We start from the raw sequence: 22,314 nt of genomic DNA, 5'->3' as shown, positions 1-22,314 counted from the left end.
TAGAATGGTGGTTCTCAGAGGCTGGGGGAGGAGGACACAGGAGTACATGTTTAACAGCTTTAGAGTTTTAGTTTTGCAAGATGAAAAGAGTTCTGGAAGTGGATGGTGGTGATAGTAACATGAGAGGAATGAACTTAATGCTGCTGAATTGTATACTCAAGAACTGTTAAGATGTCAATGTGTGTATTTTATCACAATTTAAAAAATGAACAAAATTTTTTAAAGATCTTTTATTTATGTATTTGAGAGAGAGAGAGCACAAGAGGGGAGAGGGTCTGAGGGAGAAGCAGACTCTCTGGGGAGCGGGGAGCCCAACACAGGGCTTGATCCTGAAACTCTGGGATCATGGCCTGAACAGAAGGTAGACCGTTACCCGACTGAGCCATCCAGGACCCTCATTGGGTCCCCTGCAGGACCTTTTAGAACAGGTTGGACTAGATGGCTTTAAAAGGTGCTTTCTGATTTGATCATGCTGTTTATTTCTGGCCACGTACTCACCGATGCCATATTGTAGGGAGGACTATTGCTGATGGAATTTTTCCTCCTAGGTTCAAAGGGGAGCTTTTTTAAAAGTTTTCCCCAAGCAGGAGTGGTCTTTTTCTTTTAATTGGAGATTAACATACATGTAGCAAAGCAGCTTAAACCAACCCTTGTGTAACCAACCCCACACCCCAGCTCAAAAAGCAGATCGGTGCCCAGCCCAGCGTCTTCCTGTAGGACCCCCAGACAATACTCGCTTCCCTCAAAGGCATCTCTCGTCCCGCTCCTAGTTTTAATTTAGTTTCCAGTGTCGGCTTTTAAACAATAAGGTGTAAGCAACTGAAAAGCGGTACAAAGCCATTTGGTTTGGCAGATAAACAGATTTTCAAGCTGTGGGTTTGGCAGGCACTGGCCTCTCTCCCCTGTGTGTGGAATGACTGCAGTTCAATCAGAGAGCAAGTCCTCGTCCTGTTTCAGACCCTGGCTATTCAGCTGCAAAAATTCTCACAAGGGAGTTTGATCAGAGCCTCATTTAAAGACCTTTTTATTCAACCATTAGCTAGTAAAATTAGGCGGCCCTAGCCACGTACAGCTTGCTTTTCTGCCCATCTCTGCCCAGCTAAGAGAATTTATAAATGCAAAGATGTATATGTGGGTGTGATAAACGTGGTTTCCAGTGACTCTCATGTAATCAAACATCCTGCTGTGTGCCACAAAGCCAACCTGTGCACAGACATTGGAAATAGTTTTGGGAATTCCATGATGCTATTCCTCAGGAAAATAGGACTTCTTTTTCTGACATGAAGGTGCACAGTACCCTTATTACTGACTGTTCTGGCTCACGTAGTTTTGACATTTATTTTTGTTGGAGGGGAGAGAGAGCCAAGATTTGACCTGTGGAATATATTAACCCATGAAGGAATGCTTCGTTTATTCATCATTCAGAAAACAGTTCTTAGACATTCAGCACTCATGGGTATGTAAGCATATGACCCATGGTCACATCCATTTTGCTCTAAATGGCAGAATTGTGCCATATAGATGCAAGAAGTACAAATATTTTAAAAACTAGAGTGAGGAGTACAAGTTTCTAGTTCATGTGAAAAAGGAAGAACACGTGCGGTACTGAAGTGAGGTCTTCCTGTGAGAAGGTCACAAGCTGTGGTCCAGGTCGAGGTCCAGGGGAACCACACACCGGGAGGGCAGGAGGAGCCCAAGGTTTGACTGCCTGCAGCCCACAGCCTTTGGCCACAGCGTCTGAGCATGGCCTCTCAGTGCTCTCACCATGTACATCTCTTGGCAACTGCGGGCACTACAGAAGATTTGAAGACAGACTGAGCCTGGAAACGGAGGGAGGGCAGGGCTAGGCCCAGGCGTCTGACCACAGCAGGACCATTTTTGGGTGAGTCGTGTGTTCTTCAGTTGAGGACAAAAAAGTGGAGAAGCAATGTAACAGGATTCCTTACTTAGCCAACTGAAGAACTAGGGATGTGCAACAGTGGAAGTATGGTCACTTGCGAGGAATGGGGTGGCCATGGCATGAACTTTGGTGTGTCTGAGGAACAGGGTGATGTCATGGTTTCATGGATTCAGGAATCAGGACTTGGGCTCTAATCCATAGATCTTCTGTTCTTGGCTCAAGGCCGGAGCTGAAACCCCTTTCCATTCCCAAGTCAGTAATGATAGGCTTATCTCCTACTCCAGCCCATTGTTGCAGAGATGAAATGGGGTAATAGACCTGAAAGGCCTGGGCTAAATCTAACTCACCACATACTTCTGGCTGTTGTTCAGGGCTCAACTTCACTACCCCTGGCCTTTTCTTTCTTTCTTTCTTTCTTTCTGGCAAAAAGCAAAGGGAAAACATTTTCTTTTATTATTAGGTTGTCCTTAAGCATGGGAAGTAAAACAGTTAAAAAAAAAAAAAAGAGCTAGTTTTATGGGTAAAGAAACAGGGAATGAAAACCTTGCCAAATATGGTCGAGGTTCGTCCTTAGGCTCCCTCATCTCAATTTAAATGCCCTGGTTGCAGGACCCCAGTGAAATCATTGGTCTGAGTATTTCCAGGGAGCTCTGTGCCCTGGCCGGAGAGGGGGTTCCATGCAGGCTCTCCCTCCATGCAAACCTTCTCACTGACCTTGGAGCAACCTTGACCTATTCCCTCCTGACAAGGAGATGAGGGACAAGTGTTAGTACATTGGCCTTGATTCATGTGACTCCTATCATGCCATATAAATGAAAATCCAGATTTTAGGCTAAGGAAAATGGTCTTCTCTATTGTACCTTAAAAGATACTTTTTCTCTTTCTAATAATAGGTTACATGATGCTTGACATTTTGCTGAATTAAAAACACTTTGAGATCAGGAATAAGCTTCTCAGATGCTAAGCAGACCTCTGAGTTCACCTGTGGCATTCAGGAGGGGTTTGACTGCATGGGACCCTCCAGTTCTAACAGTAGGAGGGCTGGTAATCCCCCACCCCACCTTACTACTTTGGCTTTCTCTCCATGTAATAAAAAATGTACTACTTAATATGTGCTCCAGAATATTTCAAAAATCCCTTTGGTAGAGAGATACAGCACTCTAAGCCATCAGAATAACTTTTAAGATCAATAAACATTTTTTTAAGAGTAACAAATTTAAATGAAAGTAGATTTGCTTTTAAGAAACAATTGAAGTTCTTTTGTTGTTGTTTTTTTTTTAAGTTGACTTTTAAAATTTTGCTGTACAGTTCTGTGATTTTAAATAAATGTATAGATTCATTCAACCACCATCTTAATAAGGATGCGGAATGTTCTATCAGCCCCCGGCATCTGGCAACTGTTGATCTGCCCTCTGTCACTGTTTTGCCTTTTTCAGAATGTAATAGAAATAGAATCCTAATGTCTGTGGCCTTTTTTACAGTATGGCCTTATTGAGATATAATTCATGTACCGTATAATTTACCCATTTAAGGTATGCAATTCAGGGAGTTTTAATTCATTCACAGAAGTGAGTAACCATTACCACAGTCGACTGAAGAACATTTTGATAACACCTTAGAGAAATACTGTACCCACGAACAGTCACTGTCCATTTCCCCGCAACCCCCCGAACCTCCCTTGTTCTGGGCAGCCAGCCACCGCTCATCCACTTTCTTTTCATATAGATTCCAGGCAACTGTTTTTAATGATATTTTGTGCATGGCTTTTGATGTTTCCCAGACTGAACTGTTTCCAGTTTTATTAATTTAACATTGCAGAATTTCTAGGTGTAATTCATAATGCAGTTTCTATAAAGCTCAACATTGTTAGCTGGGTGAGAAGATTTATTCTGTCTTTTATCAAGAAGGATACTCACAGTAGTTTTTTCCCTTTTAGATCTTCAACCTAAAATAAATAAAGTTCCTCTCCAAGAGAAGACTCTAAGATTGTAAAGGGCAGTGTTATTAACACTGGAACATAAATCATTTGGGAGGGAATCCTGGAAAGCTGAGCTTTAAATTCTGAGGGTAAACTGGGCATTTTGCCCTGCCGCATTCTGCTGTCCAGCCCTCCCTGCTGCCCGAGGGCGATGGCGATGCTTTTAACTACCAGGTTTACTTTGTGGGGAGGTGGTCTCTGGAAGCCCCAGCTCGCCCACCTGGAGAATGGCCATGACGGTCGCTTCTCACAGACTCTCAGAAGCATCAAGTGAAATACGATCATTTGAGCCAATGCTTCTTAGTGAGAGGTAATGTCATGTAGGGACAGGAGACAGAGGACCCGGTCACATGACCTGGCTCTACATTTGCAGGTATAAATTCTCACTGTGGGAGGTATAATCTTGGGCAAGGCACTTGACTTCTGGTCATCTCCATGTGGCCATCTGTTCTGTGACGATTAATTATAGATGGTCTTTGGAAGTTTAGCTGTGATCATTTATGTGGATATACTCAAAACATAATAGAGTTGTAACAATATTTAATATTACTTTTCTTTTAGTAAAGTAATTATTTTTGGCCATCAGAGTCTTCAGGGAGCTTATTCCTTGCAACTCTATGTAAATTACTGAAAAGATTTTGCAAAGGCCGTGGCAGTCTGAACTTAGATGCATGCTTGGACTTGAGCCAGCACTGCGTTTTGAAATGTTTGTTGAAGCTTAGAAGCACAGTGTGTTGCCAAAAGGGAAAGAATGTTTGGATGAACGATGGACAAAGGAGAAACCCATACCAGGATGACTTAAAGTTTTCCATGCATTGCTTGTGTCTGTAGGGAGCAAAAGGAACTTTGTGGCCTTTAGGTCTTCAAATCCAGACTGTCTTACTGAACAAGAGCTAATGATGAGACACAGGATCCAATTTGCAATAGTTTTTTTTAGACAAAAGACTGACCTATCAGAATCAGGGAGGAAAAGGAGTTGGAAATGATTAGTTTTGGTGCAGAAGCGTTCTTAATTGCAAGAGTTTTATAATTATGCCAGCACAGTTATGACTTGTTTACTTTTGTATCAAACAATATTTGCCTTTCACAGAAAATATAATGGAAATAGCAATTTTATTGACAATGTGTCCTCTTTTAGGTGACTGATTCCTTACAAGGTGTATTATTGATATTCTTGTTATTGATAAGGAAACCAAGGCTCAAAGATAACAAATTATCTTTGTTAGCTCCTTTAGCTACTAAGTAAATGGAACCTGAGCCAGCTTGACTCCCAAGTTGGTATGTTTCGCAGGTGTACCTCGGAGATACTCCAAGTTCAGTTCCCAACCACCGCAATAAAGCGCAAATCGCAATCAAGAGAGTCAAATGAATTTTTTGGTTTCCCAGTGCATAAAAAAGTTCTGTTCACATTATACCGTGTAATAGCATATGTCTAAAAAGAATGTACATACCTTAGTGAAAGAATACTTATTGTTAAAAAATGCTAACCATCATCTGAGCTTTCAGTGAGTTATAATCACTGCTCACAGATTGCCCTAACAGGTATAATCATAATGAAAAAGTTTAAAATATTGTGAGAATTACCAAAGTGTGACACAGGGGCATGGAATCAGCAAATGTCGGAAAAAAGCAAAGTGCAGTAAAATAAGATACCTGTATTTAACTTTGAAAGTTTATTTTTATTTATTTATTTTTTAAAGATTTTATTTATTTAGTCAGAGAGAGAGAGAGAGGGAGAAGCAGACTCCCTGCTGAGCAGGGAGCCGGGCAGCCCTGGGATCATTGCTTGAGCCAAAGGCAGATGCTTAACTGAGCCACCCCGGCACGCCTGAAAGGTTATTTTTTTTTTTAAATCGTGACTATAACATGTAGAAGGTAATGTTCACTTTAGCTTATCAAGGGATTTTATACATTTACTTAAATGAAAATAGAGGAACATGATTGCTCCTGAGAGATTAATAATAAAAATGACATGGCAGACATTTTTTGAGCACACACGGTGTGTCATTAACACTTGCTAAGTTCTTCTTCATTTAATCCTCACAACAACCTTTTGAAATCAGTACAGTTATCATCCCGTTTTTGCAGACAAATAAAGATTAATTAACCACAGCGTCACATGGCTCTGCCGGCTGGAGCTGGAACTTGAACCCAGAAAGTCTGGCTGTCAAGCTCAGCGCTGCGTCTGAATCTAACGTCTAACTATTTGGTCTTGCAGAAGACAGAAGCCTGGACACTAGAAACCAGCCAGAGCAAGAGAGAGCCCCCCCCCACCCCAGTTCTGCCAGTCTGGTGTGGCTTTTACTATGGCCACTGCTTGAAATGACGAAGAGCAAAAAATGTGTTGAAATTGCACTGAAACTTTATATGAACATCACATTAGGAGTTTAAAGCTCCATCAGGGGGCGCCTGGGTGGCTCAGTGGGTTAAAGCCTCTGCCTTCAGCTCAGGTCATGATCTCAGGGTCCTGGGATCAAGACCCCGCATCAGGGCTCTCTGCTCAGCAGGGAGCCTGCTTCCCCTTCTCTCTGCCTACTTGTGATCTCTGTCAAATACATGAATAAAAAATTAAGAAAAAAAAGCTCCATCAAGATTAAGCCAGTCAAATTTATCCACATTAACTTCAGCTGGCGACTCAGTCAGATCTATTAGAGTTGCCACCCTTTGCTGGGAAAGAATAATTTTCCTCTTCCACCAAAGCAAAGCAAATAATTTGTTGAACCATGATTGGATTAAGGCTTTTCTTCAGTACTTAGCTCACATTTTTCTTTTGCTAATTACTTCCGTAGCTTGCATTTTTCTTCCCATTAAGCAGTAACTCTTCAGTATCATACACTTACTTGCTAACTCTATACCTGGAAATGCTGCTGCAAATCCTCACAGTTAGGAAGGTTAAGACTGTAGTTAATAGATTACTAGTGGCAATGGGTGGGATAATAGAGAACTTCAGACGAAGGGAGTTATACGGCCATCTCCAGCTCGTTCCCCTTCGTTTTTCTTTGTGGCATTTATGCCATGGGTCTAGATGCTTGAGCCAAGCTGCTTTATTCCCTGGGAGGCTGTGTGAACTAAAGGGCCAGTACATTTGCTCATCACTTGGGCACACCATGGTGGACTGTCCCCTACATGGCTTTTTCCATTTCTGAATGGTGGCTCTCTGAAAAGAAGTTAATAAATATGGATAAGACTTCCTTTTCCTTTAAAAAAGGAAAACTTATTAGACTCTCTTTGCTTTCTTTCACTGCTGGGGTGTCAGCTGGTTCTTTGAGTAAACCCCAGATTTCTCTTGTCTTGAGGAAGTCGGTCTAAGTAGAAGTGCTTTGACATTGACTTTAACAGAAGCGGAGCTCTTAACTCTCAAGGCCAGCCCTTGTGCTCATTCTTGGACTCATGCAGGATCCTTTCTTGGTACACCTTGTGGCTAACCGGAAACACTTCTGGTGATTTCCCTGGACTAACAGTCTCTAAATATAGCAGCTTCGGGCTTGATGTTGAGTAAAGGTGCCATGTTATGCTTGTTTTCTGTGGGATGAAGGTGTTGCAGAGGGAGTCTTGCGCCAACATTTTTCATGCCAATACAGAAGAAACACAGGGCATACATTTAAATAAACTCCGTCGACTGACGGTTCGGAATCCCTGCTGGACCTTCGGGAACCTTCTGGCACCTTCCGGCCGTAAAACCACTGCGCCATCCTGAACCTGAGTTGGAGACAGCAAGGAGGGAGCTCCCAGCCTAATAGCTCGTGCTGAGTCCTTATCTGGGTTCCTGACTCAACCAAGACAACAGATGAGAACAGCCAAAGCCAAAACAGGCACGAAGACTGTGATTTGGGTTAATATGCTTCCCCGGGCAATGACGGATTCATTCCAGGACAGACACAGCGGGGAATCTGGGGTTAGAAAAGCCAGATGAGTCACTGATTACATATCGTGATTTAAAAAGTATCTTGTAGGGGCACCTGGGTGGCTCAGTGGGTTAAAGTCTCTGCCTTCGGCTCAGGTCATGATCTCAGGGTCCTGGGATCGAGCCCCGCATCGGGCTCTCTGCTCAGCAGGGAGTCTGCTTCCTCCTCTCTCTCTGCCTGCCTCTCTGCCTACTTGTGATCTCTCTCTCTGTCATAAATAAATAAAATCTTTAAAAAAAAAGTATCTTGTATTGATATGAATAGGAAGGTGTCTTCACATCGGAGCAAAGAGAAAAATAGAGCCCTACTTTGAGGTATTTCTTTCAAGCCGTCGGAAGAACTAAGTGACCTTGTGGCAAAGAGTGAAAATGGTAAAGCTTCTGCATGCAAGACTTGTGGGACAAAGTTGAAAAAGATGAAGTAAACTAACAAGAGAACAATGATGCACTGAATTACTTCTGCTTTTGACTGCCAGTGCTTCAGGAAATGAACAGGTTGGAAATTTTCTACTGTTCTACATTTTATTTTTAAGGTCAGGGGAGAAGTTATTTCCCTGGAAGCTTCTTTTTATTTCTGTGTTGATAGTTTTAATGTAAGGACATTGGGGTTTATTGAGACCCTCCCCTTTGAAAATGATTTCTACCTATTTATGATTAGCCCATTGTTTGCTTATGTAGAATGTAGAGTGTTTTATCCTTTACACAGATTTTGAGGTCCCAAACATGAAGTGGCTTTTTTTTATCAGTTGTAAAAGTATTTGTTCTCTGACTGATTATAAACAATAGGTTGAATGATTCTTGACATAAAGGAAAATGATAGCAATAGTTTTATAATAGATAGATCTGAGATAAGTATAAAACTTCTGTTTTTCCTAAAATGTACCCCAAAGCTAATCCTTTGTAAATTCTACCATTTTTTTTTTTTAATGGCTATAGTGTAACCTTACTGTTGGCTGTCAGGTTTATAAGAACAGAGATAAAGTTCACAGCAGCAAAAATATGATACGAAAGACAACTCTCCAGCATACCAGCAAATACATCACAATTATGGACGCTGTAGATCAATTAGAGCTTTACTTTCTTTCCTGAGCACTGTTTTTCTGTTTTGCATTCAGGTATGGGGTCAGACTGGCGGTAGAAAAATCCTAATCCCCATTCCTGAATAAGCACAGGGAATTGTAATGCCACTTGGGATCGTTACTGTTGTAGTTAACCGGCAGGGCAACTGAAATTAAATCATCCATGGCATTCCCATTGCTGTGATTTCAATCCTGGCATGGAGTTCAGGATTTGCTAAAGTTCCTAACAAAATTGGATGGTGCCTTTCTTTTCAAAAGCAGGTGATGGGGGTGCCTGGGTGGCTCAGTGGGTTACGCCTCTGCCTTCTGCTCAAGTCATGATCTCAGGGTCCTGGGATCAAGCCCCCGCATGGGGCTCTCTGCTCAGCAGGGAGCCTGCTTCCCCCCTCTCTCTCTGCCTACCTGTGATCTCTCTCTCTGTCAAATAAATAAATAAGATTTAAAAACAAAAAGCAAGTGAGGTTGTAGTGTGCGGTTTTTGTAGTTAGTTCTCAATCCTGGCTGCTCATGGGAATCAGTGGGAAAGCATTTAAACCTTCCCATGCCAAGCTGGACCTCCAATTAAATGGGAATCGTGGGAAACCCAGGTTCAGTCCTTTTGAGAGCTCTCCTCAAGATTCTGCTTACGTATCAAGGTTGAGAACCATTTCACTAGATCTAGCCATCATGGAATTTTTGGGCTATTGTAAGAAAACAATTCAGATCAATGAATTAAGGTGGAACTGTTAATACCTGGTTATTTTCCAGATGAATGGCAAATGTCCTGGAGTGTGGAGACATGCCCAGGAAAGCTGCCTAGCTAGGAGTTCCCCCTTCGCGGAAAGTAACTGCAGTGGGCACCAGTTAGGAGGGTGGACAGTTTCCAGGGTTCAGAGTGGTTGTTCCACTATCTCCCCCATACACTTAGAAGCATCTGGAATGGGACAGGGACATACCACCTGCTGGGACAATCTTATTCACCAAAACAGCTTTGTCTTGCTGTGTTTTAAGGTGTATGGAGTCCACAGAGCTTCTGTAACTCAGGGACCTCACATTCAGGCATGGAATGTCTCCCATGTGCCAGGGGCTCGCTCCCCTTTCCCCAGGACATGGCTCCATCAGTCCTGAAGGTTGTCCACTGGTCTTGACTTCTGTCATAGTGACCCATGAGTGAGAAGAGAGTATGTGTAGGAAACTACAACAGCGTAGTTCCATCAGAAATCATCATTCAGTAGGATTTTTTTTTTCTTCTCTTTCCACATGCAACAGGTTGACTGATGGGCTCAGAAATAGGGAACCTGTTTAGTCAGAGGGCTGGGATGGCAGGGTCTGCCCTGTGAACCCAGGGCACATTACCCCATCTCAGAGCTCCTCTTTTGTCAGATGTTAGAATTCATTATCAAGATTCATTTTTGTTTTTGTTTTAAGATTTTATTTATTTATTTGAGAGAGAGAGAGAGAGAGAGAGCATGACCAGGGGGAGGGGTAGAGGGAGAAACAGACTCTGTGATGAGCAGGGATCCCGATGTGGGACTCAGTCCCCAGACCCCAGGATCATGACCTGAGCTGAAGGCAGACACCCTACCAACTGAGCCACCCAGGCGCCCCTCAGGATTCATTCTGAAAGAGTATATGAAAGCGCTTTGTTGAAAAAGTAAGGAATGAAATAAATCCTATTTAATCTCCAGCTGAGCTGTGGTAAGAAACCTCCTGCCTGAGAGAGAAGGAACAGTCCTCTGGGAAACCAGTAACCCTGTCCAAGAGGTACTTTCCTCTTTCTGTAGCATTTGTGGTGGTTCAGTGAGCCATCGGTGTCCATTAAAAAAAAAAAAAAAAAAAAAAAAAAGACCATACCAAAATGCTAGCAAGGATGTGGGGACAGAATAGTAAAAAATGGGACAGCTACTGCCAGACACCCTTTGGCAGCTTCATATAAAATTCAACATCCATCTGCCTCACAATCCAGCATTTCCACGCCTAGGTATTTATGCAGGAGGAATGAAAACATACGTCCGCAAAATGACATGTGCAAAGACGTATATAGCACCCTTTTTCATAATATATCTAAAAAAACCAAAACCCTGGAAATGTCTTGAATACCCATCATCAGAAGAGTGGTTCAATACATTTGGATTGCAGACTCATAACATGGCGTACGACTAGACAAAAAAAAAAAAAAAGATACAGACACATGCAAGAACTGGGTGAGGCTTACAAACATGTTAAGGGAAAGAAATGCACATCCTGGATGATTTCATTTGCGTGAAGTTCAAGAGAAGTGCTCCCAGGGAGAGTGTGACTTTGGAAAGGACAGAGGGGACTGTCTGAGGAGATAGGAACGTTTTGTATCTTGTTTTGGAAGCTGGGTAGGTGGATGTGGACATACACTGATATCAATCTCAGATAGCATTGAAGAACTGTGCATTTCATTAGATATACATACTTGTTTGGGTGGATCATCAGAATTTATTTTTCTTGATTTTTTACAATTGTGGTAGAATATACATAATGTAACATTTAGCATCATGACCATTTTTAAGTGTGCTGTGGCATTAAGTACATTCATACTCTTGGGCACCCATCACCACCGTTCATCTCCAGAACATGATATGAATACATTTTGCTTCAATAAGAAAAGCAAACTAAAGATAACGTCATGTGGTTAGGTCCAATTAAGCTCTAACTGAGGTATTAACCTGGTGCATGGGTGAAGCCAACCCTGACTGACGCTACTTTTGTCTGTGGCCCCGAAGCATGTCGAACGTATGTCTGCTGTGGTACCTGTCATATTTTACCAGCATTAGCATTGATTTGCCTGTTTCTCCTGCTGGTCCCTGAATTTCCGAGGGTGGAGAGTGTCTTGCTCATCCTCTTTTCCCCGGCATCCACGTAAGTGAGGTTTTCCTGAAAGTGTGCTGAACGCCAAATGGTCCCAATGTCAGATTTCGGCTTGGTACGCTTCCACTCTCTTCTTCTTCTTTTTAAGATTTTATTTACTTATTTGACAGGCAGAGAGAGAGAGCACAAGCAGATGGAGTGGCAGGCAGAGGGAGAGGGAGAAACAGGCTCTCCATTGAGCAGGGAGCCCAACGCAGGGCTTTGATCCCAGGACCTGAGATCCTGACCTGAGCCAAAGGCAGACGCTTAACCGACTGAGCCACACAGGTGCCCTCTCCACGCTCTTCTTAAAGAAAATACTAGCCTGTATTTTCCACAACTCGCTCTGTAAAATGGTTAAAGAAACTGTGAGAATTTAGAGTTTAGAAATGGGGAACATTTAGTAGGACTTCCTGGAACTGCTTGATTCTGTTTAACATGTGTGTTTTATCTCTTTTCTTCCTTCTTGCTGGAGTCTGCTTCTGGACTCCCACACCCAACACCATGACTTAGGAACTTCCCTTTCTCCTATGCCCTGTGGTTTCCTGTCCAGCCTCCAAATCTTCTATCTAAACAACACAAAAGAGCCTGAGCGACCACTGAAAATATTTTATCCTCCTAGCAGCTCAGAAGAGTTGAAACTAAAACTTAAGGTTTTTCTTCTTTAGAAACTCTACAATTTCCCAGGAATAAGGAGGAGCATAAACTCGTGGGAGGGTAACCATACACTGCTGTTTAAGGCCACGGCCTCAGTGCTTTTGGGCTGTGCCACAGATGGTCCACTGGCAGCCCCTTCTTCCTCTTCTGAGCCTGAAAGCCAAAAATAGGGTTAAATGTGATAAGGACTTCCATCCCCAGACAGCTGAACAACTTGTACCATTTCTAATTGTGCATTCCCATTTGGATATAATTTTCAATATAGATTCAGCATTTTATCCTTGGTCTCCAATTTTATGCATTTTCTTCACAATAAGGCTATCAGCTTAGATTTAAAAAAAGTGATTTGCTTAGGGCTCAGAGGGTCCTTGTTTTCAACCTATCTTGTGATTTTCATCTTGTTCCCTTTGAATTAGGCTTACGGCATCTCTGCTTTTTATAGCATTCATATCAACACTTGGGTCTTTTGGCTTGCTCCTAAATTTTTTGAATTATAGATTTAAAATGAAACACTCCAGTCCCTGCATCCACTATCATCGTGTACTGAGTAAGACACTGCTCCTGATGACTCTGAACTTGGACCAGTGGGCAGCACCACTGTGCAATCATTGGTGGAAAGGCGTATTTGCTGGTTATTAGGAGAAAGTCCACATTTGGTGCAGGAAAGGTCATTCAGGGATGCCACCATTTTACCATAGACGTTGAACATGTGAAAGTGAAGATCATTTGGAATTTAAGGAAATTTTATTTCATTTATTTATTCATCTCATTTATTTCATCTCGTTTATTCAACTCATTTATTTATTCATCAGCAAATACATAAAGAGAGATTGTTAAATGCCAGGTTCAGCTCTAGGTGATCTGGAGACAGTGAACAAAAGACATAGGGCTCGGCTCCAATGATGCATACATTGCCAATAGGATGGAAAGACAGTATGCTAATAAATGCTTTCAGGCTGGATGAAGGGGCTCTGAGGAAAATAAGACTGGGTAATGTGACAGAGGGCATGTTGAGAGGGGCACTAGTTTAGCTAGGTTGGTGGGGGGAGGATCTCTTTTGAGTTGTGATCTGCATGATATGGAAGACAAGGAGAGGAAGAGGATTTTAGACAGGGGGGATGGCAAGTGCAAAGGTCCTGAGGTGCGGATGAACTTGAGTGTCTGCAGGGAAGAAGGACGTCTCCTATGGCTGAAGCCAGGGGGTGGGAGACTTTGGAGAGGCAAGCAGAGGGCCCTCTCCAAACACTCCCACCTTCTCTGATCACAGGCCTTCAAGACTTTGGTAAAGAACTTAGTTTTTATTCTAAATTCTGAAGAAAGCTGTGGGAGGGTTTTAATCTGTAAAGATTTGGCTATGTGGGGAAGACAGGGGCAGACAGCGATGGGTGGTTGAGCAAAGAAAAATACAGGATGCCAGATTCAATTTACATATCAGGTAAACGATGAATCATTTTTTAGTGTAAGTGTGTCCCGTGCAAAAATGAATTACCGTATCTGTGAAATTCCGATGTCACTGGGTGTCTTGTGTTTTATCTGGTGGTTGGGGCACCTATGTCCTTGGAGCCGAGGAGGGTCAGACCGGGGACAGTTTATGCTTGTCTATGTCAAAACCTTGCCGCTGAGTTGGGTTTGGGGAGTGAGAAAAAGAAGAACCAGGGTGACTTGGTTTTCATCCTCAAGAGCTGAGGGTGCCCTTCACTGAGATGGAGATGGTGGGAGTGGTCTTGTGTGTGTGTGATGAGGACATGTCTTATTTAAGGGTATAGCAAACAGGAAGTGGAGACACGGAAGCCTGATTCTGAGTGAACTGAATGTCATTGTGATTTGTTCCCCGTACGTCCTCATCTCCTCCAGCATCCTCTCTTCCCTCTCCCCATCTATTTCTATTCAGAGAATAGTGTGACGGGCACAAGCCACTTCCTAAATGAACCCCAAAATGGGAAAAGTCAGTGCACCTCATAGGAGCCTAAAGAATATTTCTGTTTCATTGTGTAACAGATTTCTGTGTGCCTCTTTTGTCATGTACCTTTATGGATACCTTGATAGGCTTAATGAAGGAAAATGATTTTTGCAACAAAGAGGTCATGTGGGCGGTGAAAGACAGAGAAGATAAACCAGGCTCAAAGTGTCTGAGTTACAACATTTACAAAATCCAGCATTACAAATAGACCCGACCATGGTTGCACTTAAGTACTTTCTGAAACTGTAGCTCAAATAAGAAATTCTTTCATTTGGAATAAAAAGCAAGAGTTCATAAGCACAGCTGGAAAATTGAATTTCCTGATAAAAAATATCTTTTGAAAAAATGGACTATAAATATTATAATTTCCTTTAACGTGGCCGTTGTAAAAAGTTCATTGACCTTGACTTTATTATTACTATTATTATTTTTTTTTTCTGTGCGGGGCTCGATCCCAGGACCTGGGACCATGACCTGAGCCGAAGGCAGAGGCCTAACCCACTGAGCCACCCAGGCACCCCTTGACTTTATTCTTATATAGTATAATAGCACTTTAGCATATAAGCATTTTATTAGAGAGGATTTGGATGTAAGATGGCTTTGTATCCAGAGAATGCTTTGTTTTTGTTTTTTTTTTAAGAATTTTTTTCTTTATTTATTTGAGCAGAGTGGGAGCCTCAAGCAGACTCCCTGCTGAGCAGGGAGTCCAAAGCCTGGCCCCATCCCAGGACCCCACGATCATGACATGAGCTGAAGGCAGAGACTTAACCGACTGAGCCACCCAGGCGCCCCCAGAGAATGTTTTAAATCAAAATTGGATGTATTCCATGACTTTTTCTTTTTTCCCTATCCATTCTTTTCTCTCTTTGTCTCTCTTTTTTTCCCCCTACCCCTTCTACTTAAATCTTTTAGGTAGGAATTTTACCAAAAATTCACATTAAAGTACAAAGAGTTAATGAAGTTTACTATGTCATTCTCTTTCTAAAGAATCTCACATTTTAGTAGGGGACTCAGTATCACCTAAGTCAAATCACTGTAAGAATTACCTGTATTGTTTGCTACCTATGCCCTCAACCCCCCTACGGATGCTACTTCCATGGTCTGTCGAGTGCAGGGCCCACGAATCTTTCTCACCAATGTGCCAGTCATTCCTGTGAACAGGCAAGTCTGGAATGCACTGGCTTGCATGAGGGGATTACAGGTGTCACAGTTGAATTCCAGCTAGGGTAGAGGTATGAGTGGAGAAGCCTTTGGAGAGGCTGGAGGAGAAATAATTGGACCCAAATGATTTCATTAGTTATAGGGTTCAGCCAAGTTTATCCATGTCTTCTCATAGGCTTGGCAGTATCTTGGGCACTGAGGACACTCCGGTGGAATGAACAGTGAAGCGAGGGCTGGGGCTGCGATGGCCGGGGAGAGGGAAGGACAGAGGTGCCCTTCGGCCTAAAGGTTGAAGTCAGTGTTTCCCGCAGGACGTGTGCTTGAGACGGGTGCATGGTAACAAGAAGGAGGTTGTTTGTAGAGGGTGGTACTGCAAGGAGGGGCAGGTGCCCAGGCACGGAGGAGGAAGTGGAGGAGGACAAGGGATCAAAGGCTGCAGGGTACTGGAGGTGGCTGGTGAGTGGAACGGATGAGAAGGGGAAGAGTGCCCTGTAAAACCAGGAAGGTAGGTCACTGTGGAAGGAGCTTCTTGCCAGGCTCTGAGGAACGAGGAGGCAGAGGGGTGGGAAAGAATTGTAGTTGTTTTTGGAAAGATGCTTGGGGCAGCCCAGGAGCATGTAGTGTGGGGAATGGAAGGTGGTGATGATGGAGTGTGCACCCGCGCGCAGCGCGTGTGTGGAGGGGCACTGGGGAGAACAGGAATGGGAATGCAGGAGGAAGGAAAGCTAGGTCGGAGAGTTTTTAGTACGGTTGTGTGACGTCAAAGGGGGTCCTGAAGTAAGCCAACAGGATTCAGGCACTCATTCTAATGGGATTGGGGGAACCCTGTGTGTGCTCACAGGCAACCCTGCTGCCTCCATGAGCATTTTATGTATTTAACGTGAAGTATGCTGAGATGACCCCAAACTTTTGGGTACAAGTGTTTCCTTAAGATGAGAGTGAGAAAGCAAAGGCGGGAATGTTCTGATTTCCTGATGTAAGATGTGCTCAGTTCCTTGGAGTTCAGGGAGGGACTGACTGCATGGGTGGATCAGGCCCCATCCGCTGTCCCCAGCTGGCCCTGGGGAGACGGCTGCCCTTCCAGCTATCTGCATGCACTCCCAGGAGTAGCCTGAGCTCTGGGACCTTAACTTGAGGTTGCCAGGACTTTTGGTGGCCATCCAGACAATGGAATCATCATAGCAGTTGTGTTCCTTGTACCTCCTTCCTGTCAGCCTCAGTCTACCGTTCCAGACACAAGGATACACTGTTTCAGAACAAAATCCGGTAGACTGACCTACTTGGTAAAATAAGAAGAATCCAGGAAGTTGCTATTCTGTGAACTCCCCCATCCCTGTTCATTTTGTTTGTAACAGTGAAGCCAAGTTTCAAACAAATGCAGAAAAGGTGAACAATGCTAATGGTTTTGTTTCCAGTGGGATCAGGGCCAGTTAAACTTAACGTGGGCTCTTCGCCATCTGCTTGTATGCCTGAGGTTTCACCTGCTTTGAATTAGGATAATTTAATAAAGTCCAATTAGACTGGGAGAGTACTAATGGGTTTGTTAATTAGATAATAAAAAAATTATACTTTATGATACTTATGCTAACCGCAGGTTGATGGCTGAGACCATATCCTGTCTTAAAGCACTATCTATTAGCTGTCCTTCTGTCTGTGTCTTATTTAATTTCTATCACGCTGTGTTGGGGCTGTGTAGTCTCTGGCATTCTAGAATTGGGTGCTGTAACTCTTAGGGTCTTTGCTGGATCTTTTGTGAAGTTTCACTCTGTGATTCCAGATGTCCTCAGGGCCCCCCCCCTTTTTTTTTTTTAGATTTTATTTATTTATTTGACAGAGCGAGAGAGGGAGCACAAGCAAGGGGAGTGGGAGAGGGAGACACATGCTCCCCACTGAGCAGGGAGCCTGATGTGGGGCTCGATGAGGGGCTCGATCCCTGGGCCCTGGGATCCTGAGCCGAGCCGAAGGCGGATTAATGACTGAGCCACCCGGGCTTCCCAGCCCAGATTGTGGCTCCACCCAGAGAGTCTGATTCCAAAGGTCCCAGTTGGGCCAGAGTATTTGCATTTTTTGCCCATTCCCAGGAGGTCCTGAGCTTGCTGGTCTCGACTGACCTTTCAGAGGTCTTCTCCAGCTCAAGAATTTTGATTCTGTTTTCCTCTATAAAGCATCAAGTGGGGCCTGGTAACATTTCTCAAATGGGTGATGGTGTCTTCCCATTTCTGCCCTCAACTTCACGGGTGTTTTCTCTAATTTCTCCTTCTTTCTCCTGCAGACGTCTGCCAGTCACAGGCCTGGGGCCCTGGGTCTCTGCTCCAACAGCTCCCTCCAGCCCCTAAAATACCCTTTACCTATCAGCACCCAGAGTCTAAGGCACACCATATTCACAGTGTGCAGCCATCCTGGGGAGGATGGTGGCACCCAGTGGCCCTCACTTCTGTAGTCTGAAGTACACCCCGGAGAGCAGATGGTGCTTACGTAACAGCTCACGTCTCAACTCTGGCTCCGTAGCTCACTGTTTTGGTCACCTTGAAAAAGTCTCTTTACCTCTCTGAGCTGCAACTTTCTCATCTGTTAAATGGGATGAATAATAGTATCCGCAGGATTGTTCTAAGGATTGAGTGAAACAATCCACGTAAAGTGCTTGACGCAGTACCAGGTACCTAGCAAGCGTTAGATAGATGTTAACTTTTCTCAGGTGTGGTCAGCAGCAATGTTTAGGTGGGAAAACAAGTTCCTCATGGATTGGAGATGATGATAATACGATTACCCTGCATGAACCAGGCAGCAGGCTTTTGAAATACTACTCATTTCACCATTAAATGGGAAAAAAAGAGACCTTCTTGCTTAAGTTTATTAAAATTTACTTTAATAATAATTAAATTCTCTGTACTTAAAAAGAATGTGAAGCAGCACTACCAGAAAAATGTAAGGGTAAAGCAGAACATGGATTATGATTTCTAAAATAAGTGGATATTCAGTAAGCACGTACTTACTATATCTCACAAGCTCTAAGGCAAGCATATTTTTACATTTTAATACCTCTGAAATCTCAGTTAAAGGCATATTAATAATTTGAAGGGTAGCCATTCTGTTTTGTTTTGTTTTTTAAGATTTTATTTATTTTGAGAGGGAGGGAGAGAGAGACCACACAAGCAGGGGGAGGAGCAGAGGGCGAGGGAGAGAGAGAATCTCAAGCAGACTCCACAGGAAGTGTGGAGCCTCACACGGGGCTCGATCCCACAACCCTGACATCATGACCTGAGCCGAAATCAAGAGTCAGATGCTTACCAAACTGAGCAACTCAGGTGCCCCTATTTTGTTTTTTTTAACAGTACATAATATAATGATGTAAAAATCAACAGTGTTTTAGGTTCAGGAAAACATAACACTTTGAGCAAATCAATTTGGTAATTCTATTTTATGGAAATTATTTCTGTGATAGTCCCATTTGTTAGCTAAGTCTTGAGAAAAGATTTTATCGAGTCAATCATTGGCTAAAGAAGTACTGGTTTTAAAGAAACATTTTATTTTGGTTTTTGAGGGCAGAAAGGGAAAATGTTGGAGAGAAATATTGGGTGTGTTGAACATTAATGTGCTTTTAATATCAGTAAATTGCAGCTGATGAGGCTATGTTTCCAATGTATACTATGAAACAGTCCTATTTCATTTAAAAATAGTGCTTCTAAGGCTAAATCTATTTCTTCTAGACTTCATCAGATTACTTTGGGTGAATTTGATTTCCAAACACAAGATTTCCAAACACAAGACCTGATTTCCAAACATAAGACCAGTGTGGAAGGATGTAGGCAAAATGTAGATCACAGAGCAGTGGAGACCTGTATTTACATCACGGCAACAATGATGTAGACTCTTACCCTGGAACAATTGTTCTGGATGGGTATCCTGTCTTTGATGATGATTCCTGAGCACCAGATGTGAAGGAAGATATAAATCCCTCATCATGTGCTGAATTTCCCAATGCCCCACCCTTGAGAGAAGAGCACAGACCGACCTCTCTCTGGCTCTATCCTAGGAATGTGGGTATAATGACCCTTCTGGAGACTGTGCAGAATGATTAAATGCGGCCTCAGGCGGTATGTGTGCAGGCACGTGTGTGTGTGTGTGTTATATCAGAGAGAAGACTTACAAATTATCAGAGAAAATTTAAAAATAAAAATTTAACTTGGGGTGATGGTTAAGGTCAGGGAGAGTTGTTATTTTGAAACTGCTCTTTTAAACGTTTGATATGCCGGAAACACTAATAATAACATTTTGTCAAACATGCGAAGTTGCGGGAGTGAGAAAGGAGAAGCTGGTGTTAATGGGCTGATGATGTGAACTAAAGAAAGAAGGAAAGGAAAGGAGTTTCCTAAGTATGCACACACTGGGTAATTACCCTCCATTAATATGAAGATGTACTCGACTCCTAGGAGATGGCCATGTCTTACAATATTTATGCCTCCAGTGTCTCTCTTCTAATGTGTTCAACAAATGAAAAAGATACCAGATTCATGGATGGGTAAAACTCGAGCTAGAAGAGATGGCTATTTTGTTTGACCCATGTGTTTTACAAATGAGGAGATGGTGTAGGTCCAGAAACAGTTAAGGAATGTATTTGAGATGCTCAGTGGTCGAGACTTTAATGAATTCCTCCCAAATATCTTTATTTGAAGTTCCATGTTTGTCAGAGATGGTTACATAAAAAAGACTGACTTAAACTGAATAACCTGTTGTCTTAGTAGAAGTTTGTTGGGTTTCCATGGTTTCCATGGAGACCTCCTTTGGCTGGCTTAAGCAGAAATGGGGAATTATTGGAAGGAAGCTGAGAGACATTGCCCCAAATTGCCCAGAAGCGAAGGAAACGCTGAGCAAACAGAGCTGCAGTGGGAAGGAACCTGGGTGGCCTCTGGACAGCCCAGCTCATGATCTCCTGCTGCTGCTGCCTCAGCCCTGCTCCCTGGCCACTCCTCTGCCTCTGATCCAGATGTGAGACTTCACAAGGCTGGCCTCACCTTGAGCGTGGTCTGCTCACATGGGCCTTGCTGACCAACCATCCCAACTCTCACTCTCCTGTGACCCTGTCTTTTCTTCACTGTATGTACCATCACCTACCAGTCTTCCATTTACATGTCTGCCTTTGGAGATTTTCAGATACTGATGCCCAGGCCTAACCCCCAAAGATTCTGACATACCTGATCTGGGCACTTATGTTTTAAAGCCCCCACATTGTGTTCTAAGGCACAGACAAGGTTAATAAGAATCGTGGCCTTAACGCATTTCTAGACCAAAGACAGAGTGCTCTAACCTGTCTTTGTTGCCCTAACTAACCACTGCTGCTGAAAATATGCTTAAAAGAATTAAGGATTATTAAGGAATAGCGAGGGAGTTACTTGTAGATAACCACACATGAATGAAATTGACAAGAGCCCTCTCCTCCTGAGTGCCTGCTAGGTGGTCCTTAACAGTGGCCTTACCTACAGTGGCAATATTCTCATTTTCCAAATGACTGAATGGAGACCGAGGGGTTGAAGAATGTCCCAAGGTCGACCAGTAGCTTGGGATTCAAGCTCAGCCTGTACCCACAGTTCTTGGACAAAGGCGACCATTATGCTGAGAGCGCCGAGATCCTGAGGGCCTCTCTCCTGCGTTCCCCTGTGGGACCACACAGGGGCGGTGGTGAGGATCCTCCACCCGTCTGGAGGTTCAAACAGCCAACCATGACACATCTCTGACAGGACGGTGGCTGAGTGTTGGGATACGTTGTCAAGGGAGAACACATCTTTAGTAAAAATGCTAGGCGAGAAAGAGGATCTCAATTATTGCAAGAAAAGCAGAACATGCTGGGCGTTCAAGGCTCATTAACGGAGATGTGAAGAATGTGAGTGAGGGAGAGCCTGAACCTAAAAGTAGTTTAGTTCAAAGAAGAGAAAGAAGTCGTGAGGGTGGGGTGGGGGGATGAAATTTTGAATTTTGTCCTTTTTAGGAAATTGAGATGTTGTATAGTGTTTGGTGAGGAGAATGGGAAACATAAATATGAATGGTCTGTTGCTATAGTGCCTGTCATAAAAATAACGGAATAGAAGAGACTTCACTGGAGAGGCTAGACAGCCTCCCCTCTGCCTGGGTGATTTGGAAATGGACTGCTTTTAACACCCAGGGATGGACAACAGGCCTCTGAGGGTTCTTGAAGAAAGAATCTGTAATCCTTTTGGGTTTAACCATTAGGCAAATTTAGCTTCCTGGTTTCAGAAAGAGAAAACACACCCACAAAAAGAAAAACCCAGGCCCGTGGGAACAAGTAACTTCCTCCTCCTGGGGCTGCTTGAAAACCCTAATCTGCCTGTCATGAGTCCCTTTCCTGCTCAGCATGAGGCTGGTTGGGGAGGCATCCAAGAGGCAACGGGGAGTGAGGAGAGAGCGCTCGCCAGCTTGGATAAGTAACTGAATACACTTTGGCTGAGAGGTAGGTTTGGAACGCGGTTCTCAAGGCAAAGAAACTGGTGAGAGGCGCCCTTCTAACTCTGTGTGCTGCTGGGGGAATGAAGGACTTGAGTGACGGCTGAGTGCCCCCTCTTTGCTCCCCTGCCTCTTCTGCCCTTCCGTCTAACACACCTTGAAGCCGAAAAATCGAATTCTTCATTTCTTACTTGCTTGGTGACAAAATCCAAGAAGAGCCAAGGCCAAGTGAAGAAGAAATATCCGCTAACACAGAACTCATTTTCCTGCCAAATATGTCAGTGTGTGCTGTTAGGTCCAGTAAAGCCATTTAGCAGGTTAATTGAGGGGAGCCCCGTGTGAGCTGGGGACAGGTCTGCAGTC

General features: G+C 43.4%; 1 protein-coding gene across 4 annotated transcripts in view; it reads left to right on the top strand.

Annotated features, from left to right (window-relative positions):
• The window catches only part of LYN (LYN proto-oncogene, Src family tyrosine kinase), a 125,841-nt gene that overhangs the window by 11,574 nt on the left and 91,953 nt on the right, over window positions 1-22,314 (top strand). For 2 of the 4 annotated variants that reach the window (XM_047724278.1, XM_047724276.1), the window contains exon 1: window positions 21,823-21,958. The exons of the other annotated variants lie outside the window; for them this stretch is intronic. The gene's annotated coding sequence lies outside the window, so the exon portion shown is untranslated. Of the gene's footprint in view, window positions 1-21,822; window positions 21,959-22,314 lie in introns of those variants that run through there. 4 annotated transcript variants of the gene reach the window in all.

The sequence above is a fragment of the Lutra lutra genome, chromosome 4, assembly GCF_902655055.1.
Source record: "Lutra lutra chromosome 4, mLutLut1.2, whole genome shotgun sequence".
Lineage (NCBI taxonomy): Eukaryota > Metazoa > Chordata > Mammalia > Carnivora > Mustelidae > Lutra > Lutra lutra.
This window is presented reverse-complemented; position numbering and strand designations above follow the sequence as displayed.